This window comes from Schistocerca gregaria, chromosome 1 (assembly GCF_023897955.1).
Source record: "Schistocerca gregaria isolate iqSchGreg1 chromosome 1, iqSchGreg1.2, whole genome shotgun sequence".
Taxonomy (NCBI): Eukaryota; Metazoa; Arthropoda; class Insecta; order Orthoptera; family Acrididae; genus Schistocerca; species Schistocerca gregaria.
In genome coordinates, this window is record NC_064920.1 from 101,828,457 (window position 1) to 101,849,354 (window position 20,898).

The following is a 20,898-nucleotide window of genomic DNA, read 5'->3' on the forward strand; positions in this document are numbered from 1 at the left end:
ACAAGACTGTTAGGTAAAATACAAATAAACTTCAGTTTTAACATTTCTGAGTGCGCGACTAAGCCGGTGGCATAATAAGGCCAGTCAATGAAGACCAAAAAGGATGGACTGCGGGAAATACTTCGTTCAGGCGCAAATTTTTGTGCAGTGGTAAGAGAGAGTGTCGTGAGCAACATCTTGTGATCGTGACCAGTGGCGATTGAGTGTGGGAGTGGGGGCGCGTTTGAAGGTGTTTTTTGTGCTCATTTATCGAATAACAGGAAAACTACTGCCTCTAGTGGAAACGTATCCAGGTACAAAATGTGCTAGGTTACATTTCCTACAGAAAAGGTCCCAATGATACTGAATTTGCCACCCGCCTTACCAACAATTAATTTTATATGATCATTCCATTTCAAATCGTTCCGTACGCATACTCCCAGACATTTTACAGCAGTAACTGCTACCAGTGTTTATTCTGCTATCATATAATCATACAATAAAGGATCCTTCTTTCTATGTATTCGCAATACATTACCTTTGTCTATGTTAAGTGTCAGTTGCCACTCCTTGCACCAAGTGCCTATCCGTTGCAGCAATTCGCTGCAATTATCTAATGCTGCCTCATTTCTGTGTACTACAGCATCATCCGTGAAAAGCCGCATGGAACTTCCGACACTATGTACTGGGTTATTTATATATATATTGTGAAAAGGGATGATCCCATAACTCTCCCCTCTGGGACGCCAGAGGTTACTTTAACGTCTATAGACGTCTCTTCATTGAGAGCAACTTTATTCTGCTTGCTGAAAACTCTCAATCCAGCCACAGAGCTGGTCTCATATTCCATAGGCTCTTACTTCGTTTATCAGGCGACAGTGCGGAACTGTATCGAACGCCTTCCGGAAGTCAAGGAAAATGGCATCTACCTGGGAGCCTGTATCTAATATTTCCTTGTGACCACCGCTGCCAGGAATCATATAGAGTGGCTGCATTCCTGCTAAGGCTTTCTGCAGTATCACAGAAGTAACATCCAGGTTCTCGTAGCCCTATTAGACGACCTCCTTCAAAAACACTGAGGCGTTATGGCGTCTTTTCCGCAATAAAGTCATTCTTGACTAACATCAGTTCACCATGTCCAGCTTCATAGGTAACTTAGGCTCACGAACGTTAGTGCGCGTATTTAAAGCAAAACTGATTTGCGTGGGTGAAGTGCCACTAGCGCCACTCTTACGCGACTGGCGCGAAATTTAAACAGGCATCATCTTTCACATGTAGAAACACACCTATCAACTTTCGTTTATGTCGCAAAAATCCTTCTTGGTGCTGGGATTATTTTCGTTCACGTAAAAGGCGACACATTCTCAAGTTTTTGAAGCAGACGGTAAATTTGTTAACGTCGAGTATAGTTTTAAGTATCAGGAAGTCTTTTCTGAAAGTATTTGTATGGTATGTAGCCATGTATGGAAGTGAAACATGGACGATAAATAGTTTAGTCAAAAATAGAAATGTGGTGCTACAGAAGGATGCTGAACATTAAATGGGTAGATCATACAACTAATGAGGAGATACCGAATAGAATTGGGGAGAAGAGAAATTTGTGGCACAACTTGACTAGAAGAAGGGATCGCTTGGTGGGATATATTCTGAGGCATCCAGGATCACCAATTTAATACTGGAGGGCTGCGTGGAGGATAAAAACCATAGAGGGAGACAAAGAGATGAATACACTAAAAAAAAAAAAAAAAGATGTAGGTTACGGCAAGTACTGGGAGATTAAGACTCTTGCACAGGATCTAGATCTACATCTACATCTACAGCCATACTCCGCAAGCCACCTGACGGTGTGTGGCGGAGGGTACCCTGAGTACCTCTATAGCTTCTCCCTTCTATTCCAGTCTCGTATTGTCGTGGAGAGAAGAATTGTCGGTATGCTTCTGTGTGGGCTCTAATCTCTCTGATTTTATCCGGATGGTCTCTTCGCGAGATATGCGTAGGAGGCAGCAATATACTGCTTGACTCTTCGGTGAAGGTATGATCTCGAAACATTAACAAAAGCCCGTACCGAGCTACTGAGCTTCTCTCCTGCAGAGTCTTACACTAGAGTTTAATTATCATCTCCGTAACGCTTTCGCGATTACTAAATGATCCCGTAACGAAGCGCGCTGCTCGTCTTTGGATCTTCTCTATCTCTTCTATCAACCCTATCTGGTACGGATCCCACACTGCTGAGCAGTATTCAAGTAGTGGGCGGACAAGCGTACTGTAACCTACTTCCTTTGTTTTCACATTGCATTTCCTTAGGATGCTTCCAACGTATCTCAGTCTGGTATCTGCTTTACCGACGATCAACTTTATATGATCATTCCATTTTAAATCACTCCTAATGCGTACTCCCAGATAATTTATGGAATTAACTGCTTCCAGTTGGTGACCTGCTGTTTTGTAGCTAAATGATAAGGGAACTATCTTTCTTTGTATTCGCAGCACATTACATTTGTCTACATTGAGATTGAATTGCCATTCCCTGCACCATGCGTCAATTCGCTGCAGATCCTCCTGCATTTCAGTACAATTTTCCATTGTTACAACCTCTCGATACACCACAGCATCATCTTCAAAAAGCCTCAGCGACATTCCGATGTCATTAACAAGGTCATTTATGTATATTGTAAATAGCAACGGTCCTACGACACTCCCCTGCGGCACACCTGAAATCACTCTTAGAATCGGATGACTTCTCTCCATTGGGAATGTAATGCTGCGTTCTGTTATCTAGGAACTCTGCAGTCCAATCACACAATTGGCCTGAGAGTCCGTATGCTCTTACTTTGTTCATTAAACGACTGTGGGGAACTGTATCACACGCCTTGCGGAAGTCAAGAAACACGGCATCTACCTGGGAACCAGTGCCTATGGCCCTCTGAGTGTCGTGGACGAATACCGCGAGCTGGGTTTCACACGATCGTCTTTTTCGAAACCCATGCTGATTCCTACAGAGTAGATTTCTAGTCTCCGGAAAAGTCATTATGCTCGAACATAATACGTGTTCCAAAATTCTACAACTGATCTACGTTGGAGATATAGGTCTATAGTTCTGCACATCTGTTCGACGTCCCTTCTTGAGAAAGGGGATGACCTGTGCCCTTTTCCGATCCTTTGGGACGCTACGCTCTTCTAGAGACCTCCGGTACACCGCTGCAAGAAGGGGGCCAAGTTCCTTCGCGTACTCTGTGTAAAATCGATCTGGTATCCCATGAGGTCCAGCGGCCTTTCCACTTTTGAGCGATTTTAATTGTTACTCTGTCTTCTATTTCGATATCTACCATTTTATCATCTGTGCGACAATCTAGAGAAGGAACTACAGTGCAGTCTTCCTCTGTGAAACAGCTTTGGAGAAAGATATTTAGTATTTCGGCCTTTAGTCTGTCTAGGTTGTTGTACCACGGTGGCTCTTTTCCATCTCTTACGATCTTGCTTGGCACATACTCATCTAACGCATATTGTACGATGGATTTGAACTTCGTCCACTGATCCTCAACACTCTCTGTACTTGAGACAAAACTTTGGTCTTGAGCCGTCAGGTACTCCGTAATCTTATTGTCACTTTTGCTAAACAGAAAAATCTTCCTACCTTTTTTAATATTTATATTTACGGCTGAAATCAGCGATGCAGTAACCGCTTTATGATCGCTGATTCCCTGTTCTACGTTAACTGTTTCAAATAGTTCCGGACTGTTTGTCACCAGATCAGCATGGAGAGCTGCATCGAACGAGTCTCTGGACTGAAGACCACAACCACAACAACAACAACAGTACAGTGACGCAAATCGGCACACACCTAGAGGTGATCCAGAGGCTGTAAGAGGAGACATGTGGCTACGTATGCGTTTGTACACCCAAGACAAATGTGACTGACACCTTCTTCTTCAACCGAGTCTCGCAGTGGGGCTGCGACCAGGCCAATACGATGTAGATGATACCTTTAAGAGCTGTGGTTGAAACTGAGGTGCCTTGTAGTGTTGGTGAGTCTTCTGGAGCACCTGGTCGAATTTGGCCGGTGTCGGCCGACTTGCCGTGTCCGCAGGTGGACGAGGAGCACGACCCTTTGAGCGCGCACCTGTTCAACCTGGGCGGGCCGCGGTGGCGAGCGCTGCGCACCAAGCTGACGCCGACGTTCACGTCGGGCAAGATGAAGCTCATGTTCCCGCTAATGGAGGCGTGCGCGCGAGAGATGGTCGCCGCCCTGCAGCCGCTCGCCGACCGCGGCGAGGTCGTCGAGATGAAGGAGTGGAATGCCAGGTTCACCACCGACGTGATCGGCACCTGCGCCTTCGGCATCCAGAGGAGTGGAATGCCAGGTTCACCACAGACGTGATCGGCACCTGCGCCTTCGGCATCCAGTGCAACTCACTGCGGGACCCCGAGTCCGAGTTCCGCAGGATGGGCCGCGGCCTCTTCACCTCGCCCATCCGGAACCTCTTCAATTTTGTGCTGGTAACGTACGCACGCTCTGTTTATTTGACACTAAAAGCGATTCTTCTGTGGGACTAGTGAGCGAGAGAGTATAAAAATTCTCCGTGGTGGGTGTTGTGGGTTGCATGAAACCCATCTGCAGGGGCAGCTGCCATATTTTTTCCCCATGTACACAGTGACTCACCTGCCCCTACCGATAGGTTTTATGCAACCTGCTATGCCTTCAGTGCGAGAATTTCATACCACAATCACACTGAGGTCTGGTGTAGTGAAAAGCGTTTTACTACGTTATTTGTGGAAAATATTTGTTATAGCTACATACACATCACAACATCTCAACATGGTGCGGAGAATGGAAGTGCTTGCCACACGAAAACATGACAAGCTACCTGTAATAATTAACACAAAAGTGGCCCAGAATATTCATGCTCACCAAATGTAAAGAATAAATAAAAACGAAAACCCACTGATGATGGGGCAGTGGGGCCGAAACATGTTTGGGTATTGAGGAAAACGGTGTTTTGCGTAACTGGCGGACCTCAAATCCCAAAAATTTCATACAGAATTTCCTACAAAGAAACTGAACAAGATTTTTTTGCCAGAATTCATTGTAGTTAAGTTTCGTACTGGGATACGTTTTCGCTGGAAGCCACGGTTTTCGAGTAATTCAAGAAAACCACGTTTGATGGTCACTATTGTGGGTTTTCGTTGGAAAATTCGAAAGCTACAGCCTCTAGCGAAAACTGTTCCCATAAAAAAATTTTATTCCATTAAATTTCCTACAGAAAGATCCTGTTCATTTTTGTATGTGGATCTGATAGCTTGCACATAGTGAGCGACAGTAGGGTGACCAGAACTCCGGATGAATCTGGGAATGTCCTCTTTTTTATCTCATTTTTTTTGCATTGTCTTCCTTTATCGCGAAGTTGACCGTAGTAAACACTACACTCCTGGAAATGGAAAAAAGAAGACATTGACACCGGTGTGTCAGACCCACCATACTTGCTTCGGTCACTGCGAGAGGGCTGTACAAGCAATGATCACACGCACGGCACAGCGGACACACCAGGAACCGCGGTGTTGGCCGCCGAATGGCGCTAGCTGCGTAGCGTTTGTGCACCGCCGCCGTCAGTGTCAGCCAGTTTGCCGTGGCATACGGAGCTCCATCGCAGTCTTTAACACTGGTAGCATGCCGCGACATCGGGGACGTGAACCGTATGTGCAGTTGACGGACTTTGAGCGAGGGCGTATAGTGGGCGTATAGTGGACGTACCGCCGAATTGCTCAACACGTGGGGCGTGAGGTCTCCACAGTACATCGATGTCGTCGCCAGTGGTCGGCGGAAGATGCACGTGCCCGTCGACCTGGGACCGGACCGCAGCGACGCACGGATGCACGCCAAGACCGTAGGATCCTACGCAGTGCCGTAGGGGACCCCAACGCCACTTCCCAGCAAATTAGGGACACTGTTGCTCCTGGGGTATCGGCGAGGACCATTCGCAACCGTCTCCATGAAGCTGGGCTACGGTCCCGCACACCGTTAGGCCGTCTTCCGCTCACGCCCCAACATCGTGCAGCCCGCCTCCAGTGGTATCGCGACAGGCGTGAATGGAGGGACGAATGGAGACGTGTCGTCTTCAGCAATGAGAGTCGCTTCTGCCTTGGTGCCAATGATGGTCGTATGCGTGTTTGGCGCCGTGCAGGTGAGCGCCACAATCAGGACTGCATACGACCGAGGCACATAGGGCCAACATCCGGCATCATGGTGTGGGGAGCGATCTCCTACACTGGCCGTACACCTCTGGTGATCGTCGAGGGGACACTGAATAGTGCACGGTACATCCAAACCATCATCGAACCCATCGTTCTACCATTCCTAGACCGACAACGGAACTTGCTGTTCCAACAGGACAATGCACGTCCGAATGTATCCCGTGCCACCCAACGTGCTCTAGAAGGTGTGAGTCAACTACCCTGGCCAGCAAGATCTCCGGATCTGTCCCCCATTGAGCATGTTTGGGACTGGATGAAGCGTCGTCTCACGCGGTCTGCACGTCCAGCACGAACGCTGCACGTCCAGCACGAACGCTGGTCCAACTGAGGCGCCAGGTGGAAATGGCATGGCAAGCCGTTCCACAGGACTACATCCAGCATCTCTACGATCGTCTCCATGGGAGAATAGCAGCCTGCATTGCTGCGAAAGGTGGTTATACACTGTACTAGTGCCGACATTGTGGAAGCTCTGTTGCCTGTGTCTATGTGCCTGTGGTTCTGTCAGTGTGATCATGTGATGTATCTGACACCAGGAATGTGTCAATAAAGTTTTCCCTTCCTGGGACAATGAATCCATGGTGTTCTTATTTCAATTTCCAGGAGTGTATATTTGTGATTGCTATCGTTCTGTAGGTATTTCCTTAAATACCTTACCTATATACGGCAGCAGGATCTTTGATTATATCGATGTTCGGCTCATGGATCGCTCCATAAGCAAGTGCAGACATCAACTGTTTAAAATTTCCGTTCTGTATTTTCAGTTCCGTATTGATATTCTCTTGGATTGGTATCGTAGATTTCATGTGTGATTGTTATTTGCTGTTTATTGTAACCGATTGAGTGTCATAAATTACCTGGCATTGTGACAGTCCATAACTACTTTTCTATTTACGCTGTTAAAAAGGAACAGCATGTGATAACTAGGTGGTTACCTCTTTTTCCCGGCTATTGAAAATGTACTGGAAATGTTTCCTGCACTGAAATCTTACTTTCTGTCTGAAACCAAGTCACCAAAGGTTTCATTTCAGTTTTTTGACAATAGGTTAAGTGAAACCATGTATGGTACTTGTATTCACTGATGTCTGTGTTCGGTTCAAATATTCTGCAGATCGAAAAGTGCTTGATGTGACTGAAATTTTAGATTCAGTGTGTAAGGTATTTGATTACCAATTCAATGAAACACTCATTTTCATAAAGGTTAAACAGAAGCTGGAAATGGCAACGGAAGAAGGATTTGATAAATGTGTTAAATTTTTTATGGAGGAAGTATATGTCGCTGTATCAATCCTGCCGTGAATATTTAAAACGATGGCTTTATATGTCAGACACCTTTTCCAATTTCAAATGGATGTCCCTTAAGACAGAAGTTAAATACAATGATGTTGAATAAATCTTTTTGTGATTACATGATAAATGTAAAGCTTTTAAAATTGAAGATGTAAAATGTTTTAACTAATTGTGTAATTTTAGACAGTTTCTGAAAAAGAATAGTAATGTTACTGAAGTTAGTGGGTTATCTTCTAGTTAAACATGGGACAAGTATTTTTGCCAAAGTTAGTCTGTTGATCGTCATTCAGATTTGTCAAGATTTGCCGAATACTTTTTCAGTACATGGGGACACAACGCAGCTGTAGTAGATGTATTTTCGCTCATTACAACACAGTGGACTGATGACAGGACTAGATTCAACATTGAATCTGTTGAACGATTTTTCATGGTAGAGTACAATAATTTAAAAGAATATTCCTATGTACTTTTTACAACTATCTGCTAAGCTAGCCTACACTTCTACAGAGAATTGGGTTTTCAGCGAAATACCTTGAAACTTAAGGGACGTATGTTATTTCTAATAATGAATTCATTTACTGAATTTTTCGAACTTCGTCCTCCTTTTTTAAACTTTTTTTACGTCTATATCAGGACACCCTAAGCGAGAGAATGTGATAGAGAATATGAAAATGCTGCGTGGTGGGTGCTGCGGGTTGCATAAAACCCATGGGTAGAATCAGCTGAATCATCTGTTATAGCCATCTTCAGACTTGTATTCAACAAGAGAAGTTCTGATACCAGGGATAAGAATTAAACTCTCTTTTATTGGTATGCTTGCTACATCTTTCCGATCCCCAGTCTCTAGCACTGCTATTTAAAAGCGGACGTTTGACCAGTGATTGCCAATCCCAGTACGTTAGGGATACACAGGAATATACCATTTCACTGAGGGAGGCACGGTAAAGGTATCCAGTCATTGAATTAACCTTTGTAGCGGTATTTCGAGTCCTCATATGTGCTATGGGTAGCCGTTACAATGTTCTCATGAATTTATTGCAGTTTACCGAAACACATTTTAGAGTACTAACAGCAACGTAGCAGATTAAAACCTAGTACCTATGAAAAAAGTTACGTTGTCCTACGAAGTACACGAAAGTTGCCCAGATTGTAAAAGGGGGGGGGGGGGGGTCGAAATTCTGTATAGAGCTGTATTGGGGTTTCTCATTAAATATTTGTACATGTTTATCCCTCCCTGGTGGTTGACACAGGCAGTCGGTGTCACTTTTTTCCCGTCACAGTAGTTTTGTACCACTTACTATTCTCGTTTCAAATGGCTGGTGGTAGCCCTATCGCTATTATTTTGTTCTGAAAGTAGAATCGATAATAAACAACCAGCAATATGAAACATAAAGAGTAACTGGTACAAATACATCCCTACTGGTTAAATACTGACTTGACTGGCTGTATCTCGCCTGCCGGAGTGACCGAGCGGTTCTAGGCGCTACAGTCTGGAACCGCGCGACCGCTACCGTCGCAGGTTCGAATCCTGACTCGGGCATGGATGTGTTTGATGTCCTTAGGTTAGTTAGGTTTATGTATTTCTAAGTGCTAGGGGACTAATGACCTCAGAAGTTAAGTCCAATAGTGCTCAGCGCCATTTGAACCATTTTTTGACTATCTCTACACATGTCGTAAGATAGAAGAAAAACGGCGAACACGCTCTAGAAAAGTGAGTGGCAGTTCAAAGTAAATGAAGACTTATTCAGTACCAGTCTATAGTGTTTTACACTTTCTCGATCGTGAATATCATAACCAATTGAAATGTATTTCAGAACGTAACACTTCCTCTCCAGCAGTGTACGATGTAAACCTAAGAAAACAGATGAAACACAGAAGACTATTGTAATCTGCCCCCTCCTTCCTACTTGCAGCTACTGTCCACAATAAGCAATGTCTTTTATGAAAAATTTGAGAGGAGCGAAGACAACAACAAAATTCCTAGTTTACTTAGCTTTTCTTGTAGGTTTGGCTCCAGTTCTACTTTTCTAGGGGACTGAATCTTGAAGGTGAAATCGTCCCCTTTTACGTTCTCACTGGTGGACTGATTAAATAAATATCAAGATTGTTGCTGGAGAATTTTTGTTGTTACGTTAATATATTTTGTCACATTTTAATATATCATACGGTCTTTTGATTTTCACATTAACAAAGCCGAAATTAGATTGTTCGTACAAAATACAAAAATACGCCCGATCACATTAAAGGCCTGCTTACGACAGTCTCACTCAGCGAAAATAAAAATATTCCAAAGGGTTTACAATTTTTTTAACAGATGAATTTCTAATATTTTCTTTACATTATTACTATGTATGATTATTTTATAAATGAATCCAGAAATAAACATAGTAACCAGTACAGTATTGCTCAATTAATAACCAATTTTAAGTGTGGCAAAAGTTTCTAAAACTAGTAATTCTAACTGTACATTCAGAACTAGTACATACCGATCATAACAAAGTAAATAAAGTAATTCCTTTTCATAAATTTTAGCTTGAAATCCAATATAATGTTTATAAAATTGTATGAAAGTTTTCAGAAAAGCACCTGAGATAACACAGACCTGTCCAAAATTCGAAAAATAACAGTGGTATCGACAACTACTGTTGACGAAAAGTAATGTTAAAGAATGTCCAGTTACACCATGCATCAGAGGAACAGGCATATGGAAGTAACACAGCAGAAGTTTCGGATTTTCAAGAAGGAAGACTCACTAGGTTATAACGTCCCGTCCACAGCGACTCAGGTTATACGTAATTGAAGACAATTCAATTAAATAAAGTATTAAAATGTAACACTGAATGAAAATTCCAGTAGTGCGCTGTAGCTGTATATACTTAAGTAGATTAGAGACCCACTTGATCACATTCGCAGCTTCTATGTTGCATCTTCTAGTGTGTACCTCTACAGAAAATCTTATAAATTACTAATGCTTTGTCAATGGGGAACTGAAGTTATGTAACATATAATAAAGTACTGCGTAAATAGAATTGAAGAAGGGATAAAATATGACGCATCTAGTTAGGTAACTAAGTGTGAAGCACATACCCTCCTCCTCCCTCTCCCCCACAAAAAACGCGGGCCTAAATGTATTTAATAAATGAGATTTATAATTTCGTACAAAAAGAAGTTTACTTACAATCCAACACAAAATGAGATAAGGAGCTGTTAGAGAACTTAGCAGAGTAATAATTGGTGTGGCTAGGAAAAGTTTCAACCCTCCTCAACTGCCCAGTACAGACTAAAAGACGAAGGAATAGACTTACGAATCAGAAACTGATGCTGGATTCAGTGATTGAAAGGAAGGTTATGCTGACGGTCAGAGTTGCCGAAAGACGGCACGATTATGTATCTGTCACCAGCAGCTCATAACACAAGCTACGAGTAGTTCTGCATGTTGACGGAGCGTGTGGGGAGACCGACGTCCTTAGACGTTTAAGGAAATCAATTAACGCGTGCAACACGGAAGATGCGAGAAGCGCGCTTCTGACGTTCTGTTGAGGAACTGCGGTCACTTCGAAAACTATTACACTCTGCTCTCTCTATTACCTTTGAAACAAAACCTAGGTGATACTGATCTAATAATGTTACGAAGGTGAAAATTGTAAAAATTGATTGTTATTTCTGCTTCAATAGAACAGTGTAAACACTGAATGAATCAGATGACATAGATGTGGACCGGCAGTGGCAGTAAACTTGGATATTAACGTAAAAGACTGTAATAAGTTAACTAACTAGTTAGCTGCTGAGACAGCTTACTTAAACAATTCACATAGTGGAAGTTGGCCAACAAAGCTCGGTGTCTTAATTCCGTTTGGTAGTTGAGAGTATTACCAGAGGTATGTCCTACGATCCTTATTGTACGAGGGTTGCCCAGAAAGTAATGCACCGCATTTTCTTTTCTTCAACAATTCTCTATTGAACATAATGATAATTACACATACGAATGAATGATGTTTTATCTCCATCCTCCAGCGTGAAACAACCGCGTGTATACCCTGCCGGTACCGACACCTGTGCTGGATGCGGAATCAGTGCTTCACTGTGTGGATCAGCTACTCATCGTCCTCAAAATGTCTTCCAAGAATTGCATCCTTTAATAGCCCAAACAAGCGGAAGTCCGAAGGGGCTAGGTCAGGGCTGTAGGGTGGGTGGTCTCCCCGACCGCTGCAAATCGTGGAGCTCCACCGAACAGCACTCTGATGACCTCATCCAGCGTGCCCAGCGACTAACTGCACTTTGGTTGACAGCAGTTGCTCAATAGACTTTGAAAAAGCGTTTGTGATCACTTACCACAGTTTTTTCTCTGGAGAAGGAAATTCAGTGACGGCACGTTGCTTGTAACGTGCATTACCTATACACGCCATTTTGAAACTGTCCTGCAGATATGCTATGCGAAGCAGTGACGGAAACTTGGCGCACTCACTCATGAGACTTCAAACAATACACACGTAGCGTTTCGAATTCGTAGCATTGTTCTCGGCTGAGGAAAAAAAAATGCGCTGCATTACTTTCTGGGCAACTATCGTACTATAAATTTTCCAGACGGACACTAACGTATCGTTGCCTAGCGTCATTTCGCGAGAACACCGTCACGTGTCATCCAAAGGTTGTCATCGAAGATACCTGAGCATTAGTGTAACCCTATTGTACAAATTACACCGACGTGTAGGAACGAAGTACCTAGTCTCTCTGCCACCATGCCTGCTTCATAAGGACACCTATAGCTGGAGGAGTACTCCAAACTGTGTATCATTTGCGTCTTGTGTATTTCCTTTACAGATGCACTGCCCTTTCCAACAGTCACCCCGACATTTCTTAGTCATCCTGCTCAACCCTGTTTTGCGACGTGAACAGCAGTCCTCAGTTTTGTGTGGGGCCGAGCGTTATCGTGTTACAGCAAACCATCTGGTTTTCTGTGGCGCTGAAGTCGCTGGAAGCAAGTCTTATGTTTTGTTAATTTGTTGACACAGGCTTTTGAGTTAATGGTACCTCCTTTTGGCAGCACATCAATGAGAATCACACCTTCACAGTCCCTGAACACAGTGATCATTGTCTTACCGGTGGGAGCAGTTGCTTTGAATTGTCTCTTGTGTGGGTAGTGGGAATGGTGCCATTCCATCGACCGTCATTTAGTTTCGGACTCAAAATGGTGAACCCAGGTTCCATCACCTGTCGCAATCCTGGAGAAGAAGACCTGCACCTCAGCTTCAATGAAGAAAAATGTTTTTCTGTGCGATTTGTGATCCACCGTTAGACACCGTGGAACCCATGTTGCCCACACTTTTGAATATCCAAGAGTGGGGACAATTGCATCCACACTCCCATTGCTGAGTGACAGGTGCAGCGCCAACTGATGAGTCGTAATGCCTCTGTCCTCGCGAATGACATCAGCTCGCTGCAACATTCAGGCCTGACTGCTGTGGATGGTCGTTCTGACCTCTGCAAATCATGGAGCCTTCTGATGCCCCCCCCCTTCCCCCCCCCCCCCCCCCCCCCGACGTGCCCAGCGAGTAACTGTACTTCTGTCGACATCAGATGCTTCATAGACTTTGCACAAGAGTTTCTGAATATGGTCCACACTTTCTTTCTCTGCAGTAGTGAGAAATTCAATGACGGCGCGTAGTTTGTAACGTACATCACTTACAGACGGCATTTTGAAACTGTCCTGCAGCTATGCTATCTGTCACAAGTGAAGGAAACTCACTCACGAGACTTACACACGTACGTAACGTTTCCCATTCGTAACATTGTTCTCGTCTGAGAAAAAAAAATGTGGTGCATTACTTTCTGCCAACCCTAGTATGTATCTCCATAAGCACATTTAAAACACAGTGCCATCTCTCTTTACGTACTATCTCCAAGTTCTTTTGGAGATCTGAAATAGGATGTTAATTATCACGTAAGTGAGAAACTAGTGCGGATTTCGAGCCGCTCATTTTGAGATGTTCTTAAAGCGCATTTAGATACCTGTACCAGTTTGCCCATTTGTAAACAGACATTACAGGGAATTGAATAAAACCGTGTGTTCTTGCCGGGAAGGTTAGGGAGTTGTGATGGAGGCGGTGGAGAAGCGATCGGGAGACAGCCATTTCATGGGATGATATGAAGAACGATGAAGTAAGGTGCTAGTGGTCGACAGTTTCCGGTAAATATCAGAAACTAAAGTATTGTTTCTTAATGTGAATTAGAGGCGAGGGTAAGTGAGTGTGGCATACACACAGTGTTTGATTGCAAATTGGGTACAAGACTGCTGCGAGTTCAAATGGTCTAGTAGGGAGCCGAAAAACTCCTTGTGGCCTTTATATAACAATAAGATAAAGTAATAAACTAAACGAAACCAACCACTGATTTCTACAGCGTAAGATGGGTGTTTTTGCAAAAAATCGTTTCCGAACATGGACAAAAAATTTTAGCATGGTGTAAAGACAATGGACAACCGATTTCTAGTACTTGTTTTTAATGAAAAAAGAATTACTAAAGTTGACATAATAATAATAAAAATAATTCCTAACAACTTCTGCGTTCAATTAATTTCGTCAAGTGGACAATTGCAACGAGTGCGAAAATTTTCAGCGGTAACAGTCTGGGCTTGGTGCGTAAGTGCATTAATATAAGTATTTTTAATATCTAAAGATGATGTGTTGGCGTAAGTGGGACTGTGCAAGTTGTTTGGAATGCAAATTAGACGTGCGCACATGCGTAACAAAAAAAAAGATAGTCATGATGCTTATTCAAAATGATACATAACGAATTCGTGAGGAGAAGCATAGCCTGCCATCGGGGAAGGATCATTAACGAAATAGGCCCTGCTCTTCCAAAACCATATTCTTGCTTGTCATTAGCGATTTCAGTTAATCACAGCAAACCTGATATTGAGAATTTGATTTCCATGGAACATCATTGACCGCGTTAACTAGTACTTGAATGCAAACTATATGTGTGTGCCATTTGCGTAAATTATACAGGGTGCTCCATTGATCGAGACCGGGCCAAATATCTCACGAAATAAGCGTCAAACGAAAATAATTACAAATAACGAAACTTGTCTAGCTTGAAGGGGGAAACCAGATGGCGCTATGGTTGGCCCGCTAGATGGCGCTGTCATAGGTCCAACGGATACTAACTGCGTCTTTTACAAAAATATGAATCCCATTGTTATTACATATTCGTGTAGTACGTAAAGAAATATGAATGTTTTATTTGGACCACATTTCTCGCTTTGTGATAGATGACGCTGTAATAGTCACATACAAATGGCTCACAATTTTGGACGAACAGTTGGTAACAGGTAGGTTTTTTAAATTAAAACACAGAACGTAGGTACGTTTGAACATTTTATTTCGGTTGTTCCAATGTGATACATGTACCTTTGTGAACTTATCATTTCTGAGAACGCATGCTGTTACAGCGTGATCACCTGTAAATACCACATTAATGCAATAAACGCTTAAAATTATGTCCGTCCAGATCAATGCATTTGGTAATTCGTGTAGCGACATTCCTCTCAACAGCAAGTAGTTAGCCTTCCGTAATGTTCGCACATTTATTGACAATGCGCTGACGCATGTTGTTAGGCATTGTCGGTGGATCACGATCCTTCAACATTCCCTACAGAAAGACATCCGGGGACGTCAGATACGGTGAACGTACGGGCCATGATATGGTGCTTCCACGGACAATCCACCTGTCATGAAATATGCTATTCAATACCGCTTCAACCGCACGCGAGCTGTGTACCGGACATCCATCATGTTGGAAGTACATCGTCATTCTGTCATGCAGTGAAACATCTTGTAGTAACACCGGTAGAACATTACTTAGGAAATCAGCATACATTGCACCATTTAGATTGCCATCGATAAAATGGGGGCCAATTATCCTGCCTCCCATAATGCTGCACCATACATTAACCCGCCAAGTTCGCTGACGTTTCACTTGTCGCAGGCATCGTGAATATTCCGTTGCCCAATAGTAAATATTATGCCGGTTTACGTTGCCGGTTTTGGTAAATGACGCTTCGTCTCTAAATAGAATGAGTGCAAGAAATTTGTCATCGTCCCGTAATTTCTCTTGCGCAAAGTGGCAGAAGTGTACACGACGTTCAGAGTCATCGCCATGCAACTCCTGGTGCATAGAAATGTGGTCCGGGTGCAATCGATGTTGATGTAGCATTCTCAACACCGACGTTTTTGAGGTTTCCGATTCTCGCCCAATTTGTCTGTTGCTGATGTGCGGATTAGTCGCGACAGCAGCTAAAACACCTACTTGGGCATCATCATTTGTTGCAGGTCGTGGTTGACCTTTCACATGTGCCTGAACACTTCCTGTTTCCTTAAATAACGTAACCATCCGGCGAACGGTCGGGACACTTGGATGATGTCGTCCTGGATACCAAGCAGCATACATACACACGCCCGTTGATAATTTTGATCACAATAGCCATACATCAACACGATATCGACTGTTTCCGCAATTGGTAGACGGTCCATTTTAACACGGGTAATGTATCACGAAGCATATACCGTCCGCACTGGCGGAATGTTACATGATACCATGTACTTATACGTTTGTGACTATTACAGCGCCATCTATCACAAAACGAAGAAAGTGGTGCACCTAAAACAATGTCTGAAGATGGCCTTGTAAGCCGAAAACCGGTTAGCAATAAAAGTAATATTGTAGAACATAAGCTAACTGGTGCTTTTCATTTATTACTATAAGGTCGCTCTACCAAGAATCGACGGAAGATTCTGTTAATATGATAAAACATTCTTATTTCTTTACGTACTACATGAATACGTCATACAAAATGGGTTTCCTATTTTTTTTTAAACGCAGTTGATTTCCGTTTGAGCTATTGCAGCGCCATCTAGCCGGCCAACCATAGCGCCATCTGGTTTCCCCTTTCAAGCTTGACGAGTTTCGTTCTTTGTAGTTTTTTCGTTTGATGCTTGTTTCGTGAGATATTTGGCCCCGTTGCTATCACTGGACCACCCTGTATAGACAACCTTTTCGAGCACTCCATTCAATTTTTGTCGTTGCGTCGTCCTGTGTAAGAACAAGATGATGTAAAAGTGGGTATTATTATATAAATTGAAGGTAGATGGGAAGATGAGGGAAAGGAAAATAAATGAACTGATGATGTAAGCTGCATCGGCATTTTATGCGGGTAAGTTAAGCCGAGTGAAAATGTGTGTCAGGCTGGGATTCGAAACTGGGATCTCCTGCTTACTAGACAGCTGCTGCAACCACTGTGGAACTCAGGTAAAAGGTTAACACACTTGCGCTTGCTACCTTGGTAAGTTCCTCCACCGATCCACATTCCGCCGTAGTTCCACCTCTCTGCAGTCTCCGTCTGTGCCCTCCATCCTCGCTACTTTGAGATCCTCGTAGGAAATCGAACGTGATTGAGCAAACTCACAGGAGCTCAAACACGACTGAGCTTTCGCACTCAATGTGGTGGATTCATTTCCCACCGAGACGACTCAGTTATACGAATGCTTGCAGTCTGGAGGAATCTCAAAGTCGCAAACTTGGAGGACATGGGAGGGCAATGCGGATAGGTGGCGCTGCTTTAGAGTGTGGGGTGGTCGAGACGCGTACCAAGATAGTCCGTGTAACTGTGGTGCAGTTGTTAAAGCAACTATGCAGTTAGCAGGAGATGCCGGATTTGAGATCAGGTGCGAATGTTGTAACCGCGACCGTTCTTGTCTCGGGGTTGGCGACAACGAAAGCGCGGCAGGACCAAACGGGCGAGGCCCGCGAACAAACAAAACGAACGGGCAAGGACGGACACGAACAACGACGGACGACCGAGCAAGACCTAACAAACAACAACACGCAAATAGCAACGGGGTCGTAAGCAAAACCTCACGATTCTACAGTGGCCACTCGTACACGGAAACCAAGTAAACACGCTGTCTGCAGGCCAGATGTCGAATAGACTAACGCGAATATCAGACTGCCTGCTGAGCGAGAGGCAGGCGCTTAATTAACTGATAGAGTACGTTGTTATTGGCGCTGGGACCATGTGCTCCACCATGGCGGCCTCACATTATACGACGGCCAGGAGCACGCGCGCTGCCATTGCTTATGGCGTGGCGACTGGTGACACCTCTAGTGGTAATCGAGGTCCATGCTGTCTGACGCGGATTCGAAACCCGCGGCTCTTGGTACCAGATCCCTCCCCCATGAAACTTGCATGGAGGGGCGCAAATGCTCTGGACGGGGGCAATGCAGTCGGCAGATGGGAGAAGACCCAGGAATGTCAGACGCCGTTGGCGGGGAGGAAGGAACGCCCGAGGTGTCCATGGCGGCGGATCCAAAGACCAGGGCGGCTGAGAGAGCCGCCAATACACCCGGAGGCAGGCCCGCGGGAGACGGCAACCGGGTGCAGGGACGGTGACTCGAGTACAATGTCCATACCCGAAGGAGGCTCCGGCGTGAGTCCCGCAGGGACACGCGGGCGCAGCTGATTATGATAGCGGCGCTCCAATCCTTTCGACGTCTGCACCGACGTCTCACGCCTCCCATGGGCCACGACCACCGTGGCGGGCGTCCAACTCGCCTTGCACCCGTACTCACGGGCCCACACGGTCGTGAAGGGGGCGTAACCCAGAGACGGCCTTTGCGTGGGGGCGGGAGGGACACGGCATCATCAAATGGAGCAGGGTCCACGGCTGTCGACCATGGAAGAGCTCCGCCACACTGTGGCCGTCAATTAGAGTGATGCGCTAAGTGCACGAAAACAGGGTGAGGGCCGACGTGATTGGAGATGTGTTGACTGCTTTTGTCAACTGTTGTTTGAATGTGTGAACAAGCCTCTCTGCCACACCATTTGAGGAATGGTGGAAAGGCGTGCTACCGAATTGTTTGACACCGTTGCCCTAACTGAATTCATGGATGCTGTGAATTGGGGGCCATTATTAGACACACCCGTGTGTCAGGCAGGCCTTCTATGGCGAGAACCTGGGCCAGGGCAGTGAGTGTGGCCTCCATGTTACTTGATGCCATGCAAACGACATATGGGTATTTCGAGTAGGCATCAACGATAAGTAACCACAACAGAGTCTATATTTTTGTTGTGCCATCGGGTAACATTTTCGATACAGTGCTATAGTTCCTGACCAAGGGCTAATGCGGTGTTCTATCACGCCTTCTTCAAGAAGCTGTATTACGAACTGTTCTCGTAACGGCTGGAGATGCCTCAATAAATTGCCGTTGGAATCCAATGCTGTGTTATGGGGGTGGATCGCTGAGTTAAATAAATCTTTGTATTGCACGAACAGTGATTCCGTGACTGACCGATCATAATCCCCCACAACGACTAACTTTACTTCGCAGTGCAGACATGCTGACAGTTTGCTTGACATTATGCTCTATCACTGACATATCACTGCTTTTCTATCTTGTACTTCTATTGTAGCTATTACAAACTCCTTCGAAAGACTCACTTCGTCCATTCCGAAACTCTCCAGGCTTACTGGCACCATGCAATGGTCATCTGTGTTCCTTGTTTGTGCTATACTTCTTCGTATAAAACAATGCTGTTCATTTAAAATGTCATTACTCGTCAGTGATTGTATTAAACATAAAGCTTGCTACAGTACTTGGAGGTCTGTTGTAAGCTAAATTAGCTTCCCTATACCTTCCGGTGCTTTGTCATCAGAAGCAGCTTTTAATGTAGTTTTACGCAGTTAAATAATGGCATGTACATTATAACACAGAAACATTTGCTACATCCGTACCTATCAGAAAAGAATAGCCTTTGAGGTCAACTGTTTATTGCTGGAGATCGATTTTACCACGATGCCTAAGTGCTGAAGGAAATCCTTTTCCCACGGTTGGGAACATTTCCATTTTCTCACAGAAACATGTTTTTCCTACATTAAACTTGAGCAGTGTTGTTCCTACTGAATCTACTCTATGATCCATGCAATCTGCATCTCCTATGGTCCACGAAGTCCAGACCCCACAACCAATACGTGGACAGCAGTATCCACTAGACATTCATACTTTTTATTATTCACCCAAGCTATCAAGTAACAATACGTCTCTGTGTACTTTTTTGCTGTCCTACAGTTTATTGGAAACTCCTCGCGACGAAAGTAAAATTCTCACAGGCATTTAACGGTTTTCATTTTTCTTCGTATTTACCCAGCTTTTTGGATCTAGAATTCCGGGACTTACGTCTGGACCGTAGGTAATTGCAGCATTTTGGGTAGCGATACTGTACCTTCAAGTGCCCCTCCTGATCACAACGGTAACATTCCTTTTTCTTTTTTTGAGTCATCAGTCTTCCGACTGTTTGACGCGGCCTACGACGAAAGCCACTCCCGTGCTAACCTTTTCATCTCAGAGTAGCAGTTGCAATCTACGTCATCAATTAATTACTGAATGTGTTTCAATCTTTGTGAAAAGGGGTCCCGCAAAATCGAGATGGATGAGATCCCAGGCTCGGCGAGACACAGGCCAGGGTGCAAACGACAGAGGAGGGCTTGCATGGTGACGTGCACACACAGTGCACCTGCGGACCAGGCGGTCAATATCGTCATCAATGTCGGGCCAATACGTGTGCCACTGAGCCAAAACTTTCATGCGGGACATACCCCAGTGCCCACTGTGTAACAAACTGAGCACTTGACGCTGCAAATCCGGAGGGATGACCACCCGATGGGCATCCGACACTAGGGCTAACAGAAGGATATCATCGACCATGGAGAGCCTATGGGACGGGTGGCGTCAAGGGCTGAAATCGGTCGTCTGGTGAGTAATATAGGAGGGCCACCTATGGACCATGTGGAGAACCAGCCGCAAGATAGAGTCGCAGCTTGTAGCCGCAACAATGTGAGCAGCGGTAAGAGGCAGACCGTCCAGCATATCCCAGCGGGTGGAATCAGTGTGAAAGCAGAGGACCTCCTGTTAGTCAAACGCATGATCAGGGCCTGCTGGGAGACGTGACACAGGGTCCGCATTATAATGGTGGGTGGAGGGATTACTCGGGATAGTGTAAGCGTAATTTTGTAGAAATAATGCCCAGCGCTGGAGCCGTTGATCCGCCCGCTCTGGAAAGTGAGAGGTTTTATCGTCCGTCAGGAGGGTGAACTTTCCCTCAAAGAGACAGGTGTGAAATTTTTGGACCGTGAACACGTTCGCCAGATCTTCCTTTTCAATCTACGAGTAGTTCCGTTGTGGTGCGGTCAATGTTTTAGAGGCATAAGTGATGGGCTTTTCAGAGCCATCGGAATTCCGATGCGCGAGGACGGCACCAATGCCATATGCCGACGCATCCGCTACCACAACCAACGGGCGGTCGGGAGAGAAGGGGGTAAGGCAAGGGGC

The 20,898-nt window shown here is 44.8% G+C and overlaps 1 pseudogene; it reads left to right on the forward strand.

Moving 5' to 3' along the window:
- LOC126278358 (probable cytochrome P450 6a13) overlaps window positions 1-20,898 on the forward strand; it is a 56,502-nt pseudogene that overhangs the window by 5,350 nt on the left and 30,254 nt on the right.